The sequence below is a fragment of the Lolium perenne genome, chromosome 4 (assembly GCF_019359855.2).
Source record: "Lolium perenne isolate Kyuss_39 chromosome 4, Kyuss_2.0, whole genome shotgun sequence".
Taxonomy (NCBI): domain Eukaryota; kingdom Viridiplantae; phylum Streptophyta; class Magnoliopsida; order Poales; family Poaceae; genus Lolium; species Lolium perenne.
This window is the reverse complement of record NC_067247.2, coordinates 303974531-303993750: the sequence shown is the minus strand read 5'-3', so window position 1 is coordinate 303993750 and position 19220 is coordinate 303974531.

The window sequence follows — 19220 nt, the reverse complement described above, 5'->3', positions numbered from 1 at the left end:
TTGCCAGCTCTTTTTGCAAAATTATTGGATAAGCGGATGTGCCACTAGTCCATAATGAAAGTCCGTCCGGAGTAAATGACAAGATTGAAAGATAAACACCACATACTTCCTCATGAGCTATAAAACATAAACACAAATTGAGGAGCATTTTGAAGGTTTAAAGGTAGCACATGAAAATTTACTTGGAATGGTTTGAAATGCCATGCATAGGTATTTATGGTGGACACTTTGGAACAACTTGGTTTTCATGTGTTTGGAGGCACGAGCAGCGTTCCTGCTCAGTACAAGTGAAGGCCAGCAATAGACTAGGGAGCGACAAATCAAGAGAGCAGTAACTGTCATAATCATGCTTGCGGCAAAATAGATTAACTGAGGCATAAAAGTGATACAAGAACTCTGAGGCAATGTAAATCATTGAGGCTTAATTGACTCTTGTTCAGTCATATGCATGCGTGAGCATGTGCCAAGTTAATTCAAACGAATTATTCAGAGGAGGATACCGCAATATCATACCTATTTATGAATAAAACAATGCAAGCAAAAATCCATGACATGCTACTCATATTAATAAATTGGAGCTTAACATGAGAGATCATGAACTACTAGACTTTCTTAAATGACATATACCTCACATGAACCAGCCAAGCATGCTCACATGGATGAGTATATGTACAAAAATGAAAACAAATAGAGTTCATACCAGCCTCTCACCACAATCAGATTGTCGTAGATCGTCATTATTGCCTTTTCACTTGTGTAGCTTGAATAATATGGAATGAAAACCACGCTCCAGCCACCGAAGACCATTGAACTCATAAAGAACTTTACAAAACCAAAGAAGAACAGCAAATATTTTTGGTGTTTTCGAATTTGGAAGCAAGAACAAAAGGAAACAAGCAAACAAAGCAAAATCTTTTTGGGTTTTCTTATAGCAAACTAGCAATAGCAAATAAAGTAAGGTAAAATCAAGAGACTAAAATAAACAAGTGGTGAAGAGAAACAACAGAAATATTTTTGGTCTTTTGGTGTTTTAGGAAAGAAACAAAGTACGAATAAGAAAATGAAAACTAAAAGAAACACAGAAAAGCAAGATGGCAGAAATCTGCCAAAACTTGACAGCAGTACAGAAATCGATTTTTACAAAAATCTTCGGTTGCTTAGTTCGAAAAGTGTTCAACTAATGAAAGTTAGATAACAACCTGGGGAACATGCACAAAAATTTGCAACTCGAAATAACGTTCTGGCTGTGCGCACGAATTTTTTTAGTAACAGCCCAGAATCTGTTTTCAGGTAGCACTTCCCCAAATATCATCTCCCTCTCATTAGAAAACCACTCAAAGAAACTCAAAAAGTATATACAAGTATCCAGCAACCATAATATGTAAAGAATGAGTGATGTCGGTATACCTCCCCCCAAGCTTAGGCTTTGCTTAAGTGGAGATCAATCCCATGGTGCCCATGAAGTAGCACCTCCGTAGTATGACGAAGATGGATCATATTCCGGGTATGTGCTGGAAGAAGCACCCGGATACGTGATGGTGTAGTCATAAGAGGGCTCGGCGTCCTCGGAGTCATGCTGCTGGTGGAAGCCTTGTATCTTCAATTGCTCATCCACCTCCTCCTTAGAGCGCGACCATGGTTTCCTGTCAATGCTGAGCAAATCTGGCTGCGGCAAAAGGATTTCCCTCTCTTCCCCGTCAGCAAACAATATTCTATAGACAATGTTATCTAAACTAGAGTCGGTCGTAACAAATTGGTGACTCTTCATAGCAGCAATATCGAGCCTCGTCGAAAAATAGGACCAACAGTATATTTTTTGAGAATTTTTGAAAACTTTGAAAAATGCACATTTCTGGGTATTAAGTTTATTATTACTGGCCAGGAATTTTTTTGAAATCTCTAACTAACTAAGGAACTTTACAAAACAAGAGTGCTACAGCAAGTAGAACAAGTGGAGGAAGAAAGAGATGTTGTTTACCTCCTCTATGCATATAAAAAGTATTTGTTAACAAGGTTGATCAAGTCTTGCCACCAAATAAATTTTACATAGCATAAGAAGAAATAAACCTCAAATCAATCATGTTACCTTGAATTGTATTGATATGGATCCAATCACAAGAGTTTGATATTCTTCTTTAGGCTCATATATAGGACAATCAATGGTTCCCACTTTGATAGTTCTCACATTTGAAATAGTATTAACTCCACATACTTTATCAACCCTCTTGGGGAAATAGACAGTGTGCTCCCTATCATCAACATTGAAAGTAACCTTTCCTTTATTGCAATCAATAACAGCCCCTGGGTGTTAAGAAAAGGTCTCCCAAGAATAATAGACATATTATCATCTTCAGGCATTTCCAACACAACAAAATCAGTTAATATCAAGCAGTTATTAGTAACTTGAACAGGAACATCCTCACATATACCAACAGGAATAGCAGTAGATTTATCAGCCATTTGCAAAGATATATCAGTAGGTATCAACTTATCCAAGTAAAGTCTCTTATAAAGAGAAAAAGGCATAACACTCACACCGGCTCCCAAGTCACATAGAGCAGTTTTAACATAATTATTCTTAATAGAACAAGGAATAGTAGGTATACCTGGGTCGCCCAACTTCTTTGGAACTTTACCATTAAAAGAGTAATTAGCAAGCATAGTGGAAATCTCCTCATTAGGAATTTTCCTTTTGTTAGTAACAATATCTTTCATATACTTTGAATAAGGAGGCAATTTAATAGCATCAGTCAAAGGGATTTGCAAGAATAAAGGTTTCATCCAATCACAGAATTTGTTATAGTGTTCTTCTTCCTTTGATTTTAGTTTCTTAGCAGGAAAAGGCATTTGCTTTTGAACCCAAGGTTCCCTTTCATTACCATGTTTCTTAGCAATAAAATCTTCTTTAGTATACTTTTTATTTTTAGCATGCTTTTCAGGTTCTTCTTCAACCTCTTCTTTATCAGAAGCATCATTCTTATCATTACCATTATTATTATCATGTTCATTACCACTTCAGTTTCAGCATCAGAAATAGAAATACTGTTAGGATCATTAACAGGCTCAGAGGATTCTACAACATTTTTATGTTTCTTCTTCTTTTTCTTAGATGGAGCACTAGGTTCAATGCGTTGAGAATCTTGTTCAATTCTTTTGGGATGCCCTTCAGGATATAGAGGATCCTGGGTAGAGACACCACCTCTAGTTGTTACTTCATAAGCATGTTTCTCTTTAGAATTATTTTTTAATAAGTCATTTTGCACTTTAGTAAGCTGATCAATTTGAGTTTGAACCATTTGAAAATGTTTAACAAGCATCTTAACATCATTGGAGGTTCTCTCCACAATACCATGCAATTCACCAATAGCTCGAGAATTTTCCATTAGATGATTCTCTACTCTCATATTAAAATTTTCTTGCTTAACAATATAATTATCAAGCTCATCTAAGCATTGCGCAGGAGGTTTTGAATACGGAATATCTTCCCTAGTAAAGCGCTGAAGGGAGTTTACCTCAATCATGGATGAAGGGGGAATTATCTCACATATATCTTCTATGGGAGGTAGATTCTTCACATCTTCAGATTTAATACCTTTCTCCTTGAGAGACTTCTTGGCTTCCCTCATATCTTCATCATTCAATTTAATTAAACCCCTCTTCTTCAATATTAGCGTTGGAATTGGTTCAGGCGTACTCCAATCATCATGATTCCAGCCTATTTTAGCCAATAATTCTTCAGCTTCGTCTGGAGTTCTTTTCCTGAAAACACAACCAGCACAACTATCCAAATATGCCCTAGACTCAACGGTTAGTCGACTATAAAATATATCAAGTAGATCATTCTTTTCTAAATCATGTCCAGGTCGAGCTCTGATAAGAGAACAAAATCTTGCCCAAGCCTCAGGCAATTTCTCTTCATCTCCCTGGTCAAATCTATAAATTTTTTGTAAAGCGACATGTTGAGCACTAGCAGGAAAGTATTTTCCAAAGAAAACATCACGCAAATCAGTTGGACTTTTAATAGAACCAGGAGGAAAATTATTATACCAAGTTTTAGCATCATCCTTTAATGAGAAAGGAAAAATCTTAGCGACAAAATAAGTACGCATCTTGACATCATCAGAAAACAAACTACTCATAGAAGAAAGTTCAATCATGTGTTCTACAGCACTTTCTTTTTCAGTACCACAAAAGGGTGCTTTCTCTACAATAGCTATATGAGATAGATCAAGAGAAAAATCATAATCTTTATCCTTAATGCATATAGGAGATGTGGCAAATTTAGGATCAGGAGATAACTTATGTCTAACAGTATATTGTGTGAGAAACTTTTTAATTTTGCTTGCATCAGCAGTAGCATTGCATCTATTAATAGAATCATCATTAAGCTCCACATAATCTTCATCAGGATCATCACTAGAATAATCAAGTTCAGGTGAATTAACAGGTGTAGTAGCATTAGGAGTTTCAGTATTTTCAATTTGTCTAGACCTAGCAATTGTAGCATCTAGAAAAGATCCCAATGAACCACTATCATCAAGCACAGCAGAAACATTATCAATATTATGAGAGTTTTCAGATTCAGCAGAAGTACCAGCAAGTGAAGCTTGTGGTGGTGAAACAAGTCGACTTATCACAGATGGTGAATCAAGAGTAGCAGAGGTACTCAGAGTTGTACCTTTTCTTGTAGTGGATGGTAATATGGCGACTTTAGGATCGCGAGGTTTACCCATGATGGAGAATTTGCAGCGAACAATATCAATCCAAGTGAACTTCCAAATAAAGCTATGTTCCCCGGCAACGGCGCCAGAAAACAGTCTTGATAACCCACAAGTATAGGGGATCGCAGCAGTCTTCGTGGGTAGTAAAACCCAATTTATTGATTCGACACAAGGGGAGACAAAGAATACTTGAAAGCCTTAACAACGGAGTTGTCAATTCAGCTGCACCTGGAAACAGACTTGCTCGCAAGAGTTTATCAGTAGTAATAGTTTTATAGCAGTAGCAGTAGTGAAATAACAAAGACGAGTAACAGACAATGTAGTGATTATAGTAAACAGCAGGATTAAAATACTGTAGGCACGGGGATGGATAACGGGCGTTGCATGGATGAGAGAAACTCATGTAACAATCAAGCAGGGCATTTGCAGATAATAATAAAACGGTGTCTAAGTACAAAGCAATCAATAGGCATGTGTTCCAATTATAGTCGTACGTGCTCACAATGAGAAACTTGCACAACATCTTTTGTCCTACCAGCCGGTGGCAGCCGGGCCTCAAGGGAATCTACTGGATATTAAGGTACTCCTTTTAATAGAGTACCGGAGCAAAGCATTAACACTCCGTAAACACATGTGATCCTCACATCACTACCATCCCCTCCGGTTGTCCCGATTTCTATCACTTCGGGGCCATTGGTTCCGGACAGCGACATGTGTATACAACTTGCAGGTAAGACCATAAACAATGAATATCATGATGAAATAATAACATGTTCAGATCTGAGATCATGGCACTCGGGCCCTAGTGACAAGCATTAAGCATAACAAGTTGCAACAATATCATCAAAGTACCAATTACGGACACTAGGCACTATGCCCTAACAATCTTATGACTATTACATGACCAATCTCATCCAATCCCTACCATCCCCTTCAGCCTACAGCGGGGGAATTACTCACACATGGATGGGGGAAACATGGCTGGTCGATGGAGAGGCGTTGGTGGCGATGGTGGCGATGATCTCCTCCAATTCCCTGTCCCGGCGGAGTGCCAGAACGGAGACTTCTGGCTCCCGAGACGGAGTTTCGCGATGTGGCGGCGTTCTGGAGGGTTTCTGGCGACTTCGACTTCTCCCCGTGCGTTTTTAGGTCGAAGGCAATAAGTAGTCCGAAAGAGGGCGTCGGGGGCCAGCCGAGGCCGCCACACACTAGGGCCACGCGGGCCCCTCCTGGGCCGCGCCGGCCTAGTGTGTGGGGCCCTCGTGCCCCCACCTGGCTTGCCCTTCTGGCTCCGTCAGTATTCTGGGAAAATAGGACCTTTCGCATAAATTCCGAGGATTTTCCTGAAAGTTGGATTTCTGCACAAAAACGAGACACCAGAACAGTTCTGCTGAAAACAGCGTTAGTCCGTGTTAGTTGCATCCAAAATACACAAATTAGAGGCAAAACAATAGAAAAAGTGTTCGGGAAAGTAGATACGTTTTGGACGTATCAGGGGTCGCCAAATCGCTGTCCCTGAAGAGAGCCGGAACCGCGGTGATTGACACCATGACCAAGCTGATCAAGCAGGTGCCGGAACTCATCAAGGACTGGCAGGAGTCTTCCGCCCGCGGAGTCGCTTCCCTTGTGTTGGCAACGTGCAAGGCGCACTTCCCAACCATGAACTTTGCTGATGTCGCACGCGGAGCCCCCAAGGGTACCAACATGAGAATCCTTCTCGCGGAGACCCGAGGGTATGATCGGCTGTTTGTCGGATGAGTTAACCACTCGTTCTGGTACAACAAGCATGATCTTCCCGCGGAATTCACTGACGCGGAGGATGAAGATGAAGAGGACTGCTCTGAAGATTTTGTTGACGAGGGCTCCGGGTCTAGCGCGGATAATGAGGAGGAGGACTCCGGCAACGATTCTGGCGACGGCTCCGCCTACATTGCTTCCGACGAGGATCAATCCTCCGAGTAGAACCTGCGACACAGTCAAACTGATGCATCATTTTGGCCCCGGAGTGGGTTTGTAATATATAACTTAAATTTTTAAGTAGCTAGGGACGAAACAATTATGCATGGGCGGAAATGACTTATCCTGCTATCCTTCAATATTATTTGCATGTTTCGTTTATTGAAAGCAAGTGCTGATTTTATAAGTTCCGGCTTGCCCATTTGACCTTCCACGAGCCGGAAAACCTGTAGCCGGAAACGCTCGCCAGCGGCGACGAAGCCCAAATGGCAATCTGTCAATAACCGCGGAAACAAGCCCCCAGCCCAAGTGCCGGAAGTCGCTACCTGGAATCCATGAGTTTGCAACAGAAGATATTTCCACCAGAAAACTTAAGCTTACGTCCTAAAGGATGAATTTGAAAATCACAACTTTCATACACGCCTAGGCGGAAATATCCAGCTCTGCGGTTTTAGTCGGAAAACATACATGATCTAAAAATGAACAAGTAAAGGAGGTAAAAGACTCAATGAGTGAACCAAAAGCTTTATTTCATTGATCATGTATAATTGTTACAAAGTATGTAATTCTATGCTAAGTGTGGAAAGGACGTAGCTGTACAATGTTCCAAGGACGTTCTGTTTCATCGTAAATGTCATCCGGATCCTCCCGCTTGCGTTTCCGGTACCAATTAGCAGGTCTATCCTTTAGCTCTCGGAAATCGACAAGGTAGTACGATCCGTTGTGAAGCACTTTGCTAACGACGAAGGGTCCTTCCCATGGAGATTGCAACTTGTGATCTTTCACCTGACGAAGGCGGAGGACCAAGTCTCCTGCCATGAACGAGCGATTCCGAACTCGACGACTATGGTAGCGTCGGAGCTTCTGCTGGTAAATGGTGGAACGTTGGTCTTCTAAGTTCCGAGCTTCTTCGATCAGGTCCACAGATAGCTGTCTGGCCTCATCAGCAGTTTCTTCATTGTAGGCGGAGACTCGCGGTGAATCATGGATGATGTCGGAGGGGAGCACAGCTTCGGATCCGTATACCAGGAAGAACGGAGTGAATCCTGTTGACCTGTTGGGGGTAGTTCGTAAACTCCACAGGACGGAATCTAACTCCTCAGCCTAAGCTCCGGCTGCGCGGCGCAGCGGCTCTTCAAGGCGTGGTTTTATTCCGGATAGGAGGAGTCCGTTGGCTCTTTCGACCTGACCATTGGACTGTGGATGAGCCACGGATGCCAGGTCTAGCCAGATCCCAACGTCATGGCAATAATCCTTCAATTCTCCTTGGGCGAAGTTCGTGCCATTATCTGTGATTATGTTGTGCGGGATGCCGAATCTCGTCACGAGGCTGCAGACAAATTTGAGTGTCGTAGCACCATCGGCTTTTCTCACTGGCTTTGCCTCGATCCATTTACTGAACTTATCAATAGCGACCAGGAGGTACTCAAAACCGCCAGGAGCTGATTTCTTTAACTTACCAACCATATCAAGCCCCCAGACCGCGAACGGCCAGATGATAGGGATGGCCTTTAGCTCTTGGGCTGGAGCGTGATACGTCTCCAACGTATCTATAATTTCTGATGTTCCATGCTTGTTTTATGACAATATCAACATGTTTTGTTCACACTTTATATCATTTTTATGCGTTTTCCGGAACTAACCTATTGACGAGATGCCGAAAGGCCAGTTGCTATTTTCTGCTGTTTTTTGGTTTCAGAAATCCTAGTAAGGAAATATTTTCGGAATCGGACGAAATCAACACCGAAAGTCTTAGAATTCCCGGAAGCTTCCGGAACACCGAAGGAGAGTCGGAGGCGGGCAGCAGGGGGCCCACACCATAAGGCGGCGCGGGTGGCCCCCTGGGCGCGCCAGCCTATGGTGTGGGGGCCCCAGCCGCCTCCTTGCGCCGCCTCTCCGCCTATATAATCGTCACTGACCTAAAAACCTCGGGAAGTTCGACGGAAACAGAGAAAACCATCCAGAGCCGCCGCCATCGCGAAAGTCCAATTCGGGGGACAGAAGTCGCTGTTCCGGCACCCTGCCGGGACGGGGAATTGCCCCCGGAGCCATCTCCACCGCCGTCTTCACCGCCATCTTCACCGACATCGCTGCCTCCATGATGAGGAGGGAGTAATCCACCCCCGAGGCTGAGGGCTCCGCTGTAGCTATGTGGTTCATCTCTCTCCCATGTACCTCAATACAATAATCTCATGAGCTGCTTTACATGATTGAGATTCATATGAGTTTTGTATCACAATTTATCTATGTGCTACTCTAGTGATGTTATTAAAGTAGTCTATTCCTCCTACACGGTGTAATGGTGACGGTGTGTGCATCCGTGTTAGTACTTGGCGTATGCTATGATTATGATCTCTTGTAGATTATGAAGTTAACTATTGCTATGATGGTATTGATGTGATCTATTCCTCCTACATAGTGTGAAGGTGACAGTGTGCTTGCTATGTTAGTACTTGGTTTAGTCGTATTGATCTATCTTACACTCTAAGGTTATTTAAATATGAACATTGAATTGTGGAGCTTGTTAACTCCGGCATTGAGGGTTCGTGTAATCCTACGCAATGTGTTCATCATCCAACAAAAGAGTGTAGAGTATGCATTTATCTATTCTGTTATGTGATCAAAGTTGAGAGTGTCCACTAGTGAAAGCCTGATCCCTAGGCCTTGTTCCTAAATACTGCTATCGCTACTTGTTTACTGTTTTACTGTGTTACTACTGCTGCGTTACTACTACTTGTTTACTGTCCTGGGCAAGCACTTTTCTGGTGCCGTTGCCACTGCTCATATATATTCATACCACCTGTATTTCACTATCTCTTCGCCGAACTAGTGCACCTATTTGGTGTGTTGGGGACACAAGAGACTTCTTGCTTTGTGGTTGCAGGGTTGCATGAGAGGGATATCTTTGACCTCTTCCTCCCTGAGTTCGATAAACCTTGGGTGATCCACTTAAGGGAAACTTGCTGCTATTCTACAAACCTCTGCTCTTGGAGGCCCAACACTGTCTACAGGAAAAGGAGGGGGGCGTAGACATCAAGCTATTTTCTGGCGCCGTTGCCGGGGAGGAAAGGTAAAAGGTACTCACACTCCGGATCTCGGCTACCAAGCTATTTTCCGGCGCCGTTGTAAGTACTCGGAGCTATTTCCTTTAGATCCTGCAATTGCAACTTTTTTTTTCTTGTTTACACTAGTTAGGCATAATGGAAAACAACAAAAAATTGGTGAGCTTTTTAATCTATTTCCTGATTTAGAATTGTTTAATGTGAAAATTAAAAAACCTATGGAACCTTATTTGCATGCTAGTAGTGATGTTATTAGTATGAATGCAATTACTGCTAATACTATGGATAAGTCTAAGCTTGGGGAAGCTAGTTTATATAAAAATAATCTTTTTTGCTCCTCAGCTTTGGAAGAAATATTTTGCTCTGATAATGCTTTATCTCCCATATGCAATAACTCTAATGATGCTTCTGATATTTTAAATCCACCTGCTGAAAGTATTCCGTATAAAATACCTATGAAAATTATCGAACGTGTTATGGACAACCATTATAAAGGGGATGGAACTGTCCATCCTAGAGATCATTTACTGTTTTTGCACGAATTATGCAGGTTATTCAAGTGTGCAGGTATCTCTATGGATGAAGTGAGGAAGAAGCTATTCTCTGTTTCGCTGTCTGGTAAAGCGGCGCATTGGTATAAATTGTTGGAGAATAGACATTCTCTTGGTTGGGAGGAAATTGCATCTCTCTTTTATTCTAAATTTTATCCTCCTCATGAAGTGCATATTGATAGGAATTATATTTATAACTTTTATCCTCGTGATGGAGAGAGTATTTCTCAAGCGTGGGGGGAGACTGAAGTCACTAATGCTCAAATGTCCCATTCATGAGCTCCCCCGTAATGTTATTGTTAATAATTTTTATGCGAGGCTTTCAGGACAACACAAGGACTATCTGGACGCGTGTTCGGAGGGATCTTTCACAAGCAAGGAGGTTGAAGCTAGGTGGGATCTTCTTGATCGGATTGAGGACAACGCTGAAGGATGGGAGAACGACAAAGGTAAAGAGTCAGGTATAAATTATGATTATGAATGCATTGAAGCTTTTATGGATACCGATAAATTTCGAAATATGAGTGCTACTTATGGTCTTGACTCTCAAGTTGCTGCAAATCTTTATAAAGCCTTTGCTTCTCATTTTGAATTGCCTAAAAAGAATTTTGATAAGTATCATGAACCTTTTAAAGAGGCTTGCATGAAGAATGAAATTGTTGTTAATTATTGCAATAAGCATGCTCAAACTCCTAAGAATGCTATTTCCTATAAGCATGTTAATTTTTGTGGAATACATAGACCTTGTGGAATTAATCAAATCAAAGATGAATATTGTATCCATCATACTACTGAAAAAACTAGAAAGTGGCTTAGGGCTCTAGATGATCTTGGTAAAAAAGTTTGTGCCCTCTATCCTTTTATTTGTGAAGTTTGCCATGAAGTGGGTCATTTTAATTTTCAATGCTCCTCCAATGATAATTTAAACCCAATGAGTGCTACAAATTTGTATTGTGATGGTGAAATTACTCCTAATCAGCATGATGAACTTACTTTATTTTTGGGGTGTGAAGAACTGTCGAGAAAAATCTCTTTGTTACATATGAGTGATCTTGATATTGATGATGTCCTGCATGGGTGTTTTTCTTATTGCATTGATAATAGCCATACAAATACTTACATACAAAATATTTTAGAAGACAACACCTTGCCAAAATATGATAGGACCGCCATGTGTTTTGAACTAATTAATGAAAAGGAGGAATCCTCCCAAGTTTCTTCTATTGTTTCTGAAAGTAAATCAGGTTATGCAGACAAGCCACCCTTCAAGCCTCTTCCTCCTAAAGAAGGAAATGAGGAGAAGGAAGAGAAGAAGAAGAAGAAGAAGAAGAAGGGAACGAAGAAGAAGAAGAGGAAGAAGAAGGAGAATAAAAAGAAAGAGGTAACGGCGTATCCCCGCGTTAATGAGATAACGCTTAAGTAACCGTAAGTATGTTGCTCCTAATGACTATTGTGATAATGAATCTAAATATGATGATCTTCCTATGCCCTTTACATACATTAGAGATCATGATTTGAATGAGCACACTACTTTTGATATTGCAAATCTCTGGGAAACTAATTCTGAAAATGACGATGATAATAATTGCCATAGTGTCAGTGCTATCCATGCTTCCTCCCATAATGATATAGAAAGCTCTAAGCTTGGGGAAGAGATGTTTGAAAATCCTTTTGCTACTGATCATTATGTGTTTGATACATCTCCTTCTAATAACAACGATGGTATGGTCATAGATAAACTGACTGTGAAAGATAACTATTCTATTTCTTATGATGACACTGTGCCTCCGATCTTTGATGATTATTATAAAGAATGCTATGATATAGGTTATAACTACCCTTATGAAACTTGTCATAGTCATGATTGGGTTACCAAAAACGATTCCCTTAATATGCAACTTGTTTACCATGTTCAAATTCTTGATAATAATCCTGCTCCAATTACTATTAATGAAAAGAACTCTCCTTATGCCACAATTAATGATACTTCTATGCATATGAACCATGATAAAAATGTTTTGAGTAATGGGTATATTGTGGATTTCATCAATGATGCTACAGAAAGTTATTATGAGAGAGGGAAATATGGTTGTATGCATCTTAATAATATTAAGTTTCCCCTCTTTATGTCGAGAATCTTGAAGTTACTCGTGTTTTATCCTTTTATGCTTGTCACTTTGTTCTTCATGAATTCATTTGTGTACAAGATTCCTCTCCATAGGAAGCATGTTAGACTTAAATTTGTTTTGAATTTGCCTCTTGAAGCTCTCTTTTGCTTCGAATACTATTTCTTGCGAGTGGATCATTAAAACTGCTGAGCCCATCTTAATGGCTATAAAGAAAGAACTTATTGGGAGATAACCCATGTGTTATTTTGCTACAGTATTTTGTTTTATATTTGTGTCTTGGAAGTTGTTTACTACTGTAGCAACCTCTCCTTATCTTAGTTTTGTGTTTTGTTGTGCCAAGTGAAGCCTCTAATCGAAGGTTGATACTAGATTTGGATTTCTGCGCAGAAACAGATTTCTATCTGTCACGAATCTGGGATGTTTTCTCTGTAGAAAAATCAGAAAAATATCCCAATTTACGTGCGTGTTCCTCAGATATGTACGCAACTTTCATTAGTTTTGAGTTTTCTGATCTGAGCAACGGAAGTATTTATTAAAAATTCGTCTCTACGGACTGTTCTGTTTTGACAGAATCTGCCTTTTATTTCGCATTGCTTCTTTCGCTGTTTTGGGTGGATTTCTTTGTTCCATTACCTTCCAGTAGCTTTGAGCAATGTCCAGAAGTGTTAAGAATGATTGTGTCACCTCTGAACATGTGAGTTTTTGATTATGTACTAACCCCTCTAATGAAGTTTATGAGAAGTTTGGTGTGAAGGAAGTTTTCAAGGGTCAAGAGAGGAGGATGATATACTATGATCAAGAAGAGTGAAAGCTCTAAGCTTGGGGATGCCCCGGTGGTTCACCCCTGCATATATCAAGAAGACTCAAGCGTCTAAGCTTGGGGATGCCCAAGGCATCCCCTTCTTCATCGACAAATTATCAGGTTCCTTCTCTTGAAACTATATTTTTATTCGGTCACATCTTATGTGCTTTTCTTGGAGCGTCAGTATGTTTCTTGTTTTTGTTTTTGTTGAATAAATGCTTGTGTGGGAGAGAGACACGCTCCGCTGGTTCGTATGAACACATGTGTTCTTAGCTTTTAATTTTCATGGCGAAGGTTGAAACTGCTTCGTTAATTGTTATATGGTTGGAAACGGAAAATGCTACATGTAGTAATTGGTATGATGTCTTGAATAACTTGATAATTGGCAATTGTTGTGCTCTTGTTTAAGCTCTTGCATCATATACATTGCACCTATTAGTGAAGAAATACATAGAGCTTGTTAAAATTTGGTTTGCATGAGTGGTTTCTCTAGAGTCTAGATATTTTCTAGTGAGGTGTTTGAACAACAAGGAAGACGATGTATAGTCTTATAATGCATGTAATATGTCTTTTATGTGAGTTTTGCTGTACTAGTTCGTGCTTGTGTTTGCTTCAAACAACCTTGCTAGCCTAAACCTTGTATCGAGAGGGAATACTTCTCATGCATCCAAATCCTTGAGCCAAACAACACTATGCCATTTGTGTCCACCATACCTACCTACTACATGGTATTTCCCGCCATTCCAAAGTAAATTGCTTGAGTGCTACCTTTAAACAATTCAAAATTTATCACCTCTGATTTGTGTCAATGTTTTATAGCTCATGAGGAAGTATGTGGTGTTTATCTTTCAATCTTGTTGGGCAACTTTCACCAATGGACTAGTGGCTTCATCCGCTTATCCAATAATTTTGCAAAAAGAGCTGGCAATGGGATTCCCAGTCCCAAATTAATTAACAAAAATAGACACTCCTCCATGGTATGTGATTGTTGGACGGCACCCGAAGGATTCGGTTAGCCATGGCTTGTGTAAGCAAAGGTTGGGAGGAGTGTCATCATAATAAAACTAAAATAAAAAGGCACTCCTTCATGGTATGAGATTGTTGGCAGGCACCCGAGGATTCGGTTAGCCATGGTTTGTGAAAGAAAGGTTGGAAGGAGTGCCACCCAAAATAAAATAAAATGGGAGCTGCTCTTTGAAGGTTTGTCTGGCAAGGGGGTTAGAGTACCTGCTACCATTCGTTGACAACAACATACACCTCTCAAAACTTTATTTTTATGCTCTCTTTATGTTTTCAAAATAAAAGCTCTAGCACAAATATAGCAATCGATGCTTTCCTCTTTGAAGGACCATTCTTTTACTTTTATTGTTGAGTCAGTTCACCTATTTCTCTCCATGTCAAGAAGCAAACATTTGTGTGAACTATGCATTGATTCCTACATATTTGCATATTGCATTCGCTATATTGCTTTGCATTGACAACTATCCATGAGATATACATGTTACAAGTTGAAAGCAACCGCTGAAACTTAATCTTCCATTGTGTTGCTTCAATGCCTTTACTATGAATTTATTGCTTTATGAGTTAACTCTTATGCAAGACTCATTGATGCTTGTCTTGAAAGTACTATTCATGAAAAGTCTTTGTTGTATGATTCACTTGTTTACTCATTGCATTTACATTGTTTCGAATCGCTACATTCATCTCATAAGCTTTACAATGGTATGATTAAGATTATGTTGGTAGCATGTCACCTCAGAAATTATCTTTTATCGTTTACCTACTCGAGGACGAGTAGGAACTAAGCTTGGGGATGCTGATACGTCTCCAACGTATCTATAATTTCTGATGTTCCATGCTTGTTTTATGACAATATCAACATGTTTTGTTCACACTTTATATCATTTTTATGCGTTTTCCGGAACTAACCTATTGACGAGATGCCGAAAGGCCAGTTGCTGTTTTCTGCTGTTTTTGGTTTCAGAAATCCTAGTAAGGAAATATTTTCGGAATCGGACGAAATCAACACCGAAAGTCTTAGAATTCCCGGAAGCTTCCGGAACACCGAAGGAGAGTCGGAGGCGGGCAGCAGGGGGCCCACACCATAAGGCGGCGCGGGTGGCCCCCTGGGCGCACCAGCCTATGGTGTGGGGGCCCCAGCCGCCTCCTTGCGCCGCCTCTCCGCCTATATAATCGTCCCTGACCTAGAAACCTCGGGAAGTTCGACGGAAACAGAGAAAACCATCCAGAGCCGCCGCCATCGCGAAAGTCCAATTCGGGGGACTGAAGTCGCTGTTCCGGCACCCTGCCGGGACGGGGAATTGCCCCCGGAGCCAGCTCCACCGCCGTCTTCACCGCCATCTTCACCGCCATCGCTGCCTCCATGATGAGGAGGGATTAATCCACCCCCGAAGCGAGGGCTCCGCTGTAGCTATGTGGTTCATCTCTCTCCCATGTACCTCAATACAATAATCTCATGAGCTGCTTTACATGATTGAGATTCATATGAGTTTTGTATCACAATTTATCTATGTGCTACTCTAGTGATGTTATTAAAGTAGTCTATTCCTCCTACACGGTGTAATGGTGACGGTGTGTGCATCCGTGTTAGTACTTGGCGTATGCTATGATTATGATCTCTTGTAGATTATGAAGTTAACTATTGCTATGATGGTATTGATGTGATCTATTCCTCCTACATAGTGTGAAGGTGACAGTGTGCTTGCTATGTTAGTACTTGGTTTAGTCGTATTGATCTATCTTACACTCTAAGGTTATTTAAATATGAACATTGAATTGTGGAGCTTGTTAACTCCGGCATTGAGGGTTCGTGTAATCCTACGCAATGTGTTCATCATCCAACAAAAGAGTGTAGAGTATGCATTTATCTATTCTGTTATGTGATCAAAGTTGAGAGTGTCCACTAGTGAAAGCCTGATCCCTAGGCCTTATTCCTAAATACTGCTATCGCTACTTGTTTACTGTTTTACTGTGTTACTACTGCTGCATTACTACTGCTTGTTTACTGTCCTGGGCATGCACTTTTCTGGTGCCATTGCCACTACTCATATATATTCATACCACCTGTATTTCACTATCTCTTCGCCGAACTAGTGCACCTATTTGGTGTGTTGGGGACACAAGAGACTTCTTGCTTTGTGGTTGCAGGGTTGCATGAGAGGGATATCTTTGACCTCTTCCTCCCTGAGTTCGATAAACCTTGGGTGATCCACTTAAGGGAAACTTTCTGCTGTTCTACAAACCTCTGCTCTTGGAGGCCCAACACTGTCTACAGGAAAAAGGAGGGGGGGCGTAGACATCAGAGTGTTTGGCTGAGTAGCGTAGTACTGACAACCTCGGCAGATTTTCACCAACTTATCAGCATCTTCTTTAGCTGTGAGCCAGTAAAAACCAAGCCGGAAAGCTTTGGCAACGAGGGACCTAGGAGCGGCGTGATGCCTGCAATCCCCTGCGTGGATCTCTCTGAGGATTTCAATGCCATCTTGAATGGAGACGCATTTGAGAAATACTCCAGTTGCACTTCGTTTGTAGAGCTGTCCGTCAACTATTGTATAGGATCTTGCTCGTCTGATGATCTGTCGTGCGAGGACCTCGTCCTCTGGCAACTTTTGATCAATGAGGTAGTCCAGGAAAGGCTGCGTCCAGGCCGGAATGATGACCATCACTTCCTTTGCTGGAGATACTGCCACCTCTGGATTTTCCGGGTTAGCGCCCTTGACTGAGGGTATCCGCAGATGCTCCAGGAAAATACCAGGCGGAATTGATTTCCTGCCGGATCCGAGCTTGGATAGCATGTCTGCCGCTGTGTTATCGTCGTGTCTGACGTACTTGACTTCGTATCCGAGGAAGCACTTGGCGATCTCGTCAACTTCATCTCTATGGGCCGCCATGACGGAGTTTCTGGCGTTCCAGGTTCCGGCTACTTGTTGTGCCACCAGGTCGGAATCTCCGCAGAAAATTATGTGCTTGATTCCAATTTCCTTAGCGATGCGCAGACCGTGTAGTAGAGCCTCGTATTCCGCCATGTTCTTTGTAGCTTCGAAGTGAATCTGCAAGATGTACTGCAGTTCTTCTCCGGTAGGGGACTTCAGGGTGACTCCGGCTCCTGAGCCTTGATGCTGCTTGGATCCATCGAAGTGCATGACCCATGTTTCTGGTTCTGGCTCCAGATTTGCGTCCGGAGCCTCTGTCCAATCTCCAACGAAATCTGCCAAGACTTGGGATTTAACCGCAGTCCTGGCTTTGTAAGCGATGTCGAAGGTGGATAGTTCGATGCCCCATTTTGCTGTGCGTCCTGTTGCGTCAGCGTTGTTGAGAATCGTCGACAGTGGAGCTTTGCTCACGACTGTTACTGGGTGCTCTTGGAAGTAGTGTCTCAGCTTCCTGCTACCTAGGAACACGACGTAGGCTAGCTTCTGAAAGTGAGGATATCTTTGCTTGGATTTCGTCAGTACCTCGCTAATATAATAGACAGGCCTTTGGACTTCGTATTCGTGACCTTCTTCCTTTCGTTCTACCACGATGACGAGACTGATGACTTTGTTGGTAGCTGCCAGGTATAGGAGCATGGGCTCTGACTCTTCTGGAGCTGCTAGGATAGGTGGAGAAGTGAGTATTTCCTTGAATCCCTGAAGTGCTGCATCTGCTGCTTCGTCCCAGACGAAATTGTCTGTTTTCTTCAGCAGCTTGTACAGAGGTAATGCCTTCTCACCAAGACGGCTAACAAACCTACTGATTGCTGCGACACAACCGGTTAGTCGTTGCGCATCTTTGAGACAAGTTGGCCTTTTGATACACAGGATTGCCTTGATTTTTTTCGGGTTAACTTCAATGCCTCTATGAGAGACGATGAAGCCAAGGAGTTTTCCAGCTGGCACGCCAAAGACGCACTTCAGCGGATTCAACATCATCTTGTACCGACGGAGATTCTCGAAGGTTTCTGTGAGGTCGCTGATCAAGTCGGATCCTTTCCGGGTCATGACCGCGATGTCGTCGACGTAAGCGTGCACGTTCCGGCCAATTTGGTCCTTCAGGCACCGCTGCATCGTACGTTGGTAGGTGGCACCTGCATTTTTCAAACCAAAGGGCAAGGTGACATAGCAGTAAGTGCCAAAGAGGGTGATGAACGAGCGAGGTCGCCTTTTGGTCGGACTTCTTCATCCGGATCTGATGATACCCGGAATATGCGTCAAGAAAACATAGAAGTTCCGCCCCTGCCGTCGAATCAATGACTTGGTCAATGCGCGGCAAAGGGAACGGATCCTTCGGACAATGCTTGTTCAAGCCGGAGTAATCGATGCACATTCTTAGTATTTCAGTGTTCTTTTTGGGTACAAGGACGGGATTTGCGACCCAATCAGTATGGATAACTTCTACTACAAAACCTGCCTCTAGTAACTTAGCTAGTTCCATTCCTATGGCGCGGCGCTTCTTATCTCCAAAGCGTCGCATAGCTTGCTTCACCGGTTTAGCCCCCGGATTTATGTTGAGGTAGTGCTCGGCGAGTTCCCTAGGTACTCCGGACATGTCAGAAGGTTGCCATGCGAAGATATCCATGTTAGCACGGAGGAACTCGACGAGCGCGTCTTCCTATTTGGGGTCCATGTTGGCTCCGACTGAAACCTGTTTAGAGCTGTCGCCTACGATGAGGTCGTGCTTCTTGGTTTCTATCGCGGCCTTGAACGAGGTCTTCTGTTCGGAGATCTGCTTCTTGGTGGTCTGCATCTCAGTCAGATCCACCGCGGCTCTGTAGCCTTGCAGCTCCTCTCCAGATATCACAGACTCTGCGAAGGCGGCTTCGCCTAACTCGCACTCATGAGCCTTCTTGTAGTCTCCGGATACGGTAATCATACCTTTTGGACCCGGAATCTTGAGCTTGTTGTAGATGTAGCATGCTCTTGCATGAAATTTGTGGTAGGTGGGCCTGCCGAAGATGACGTGGTAGGAGCTCTTAAAGGGCACGACCTCAAACGTGATCA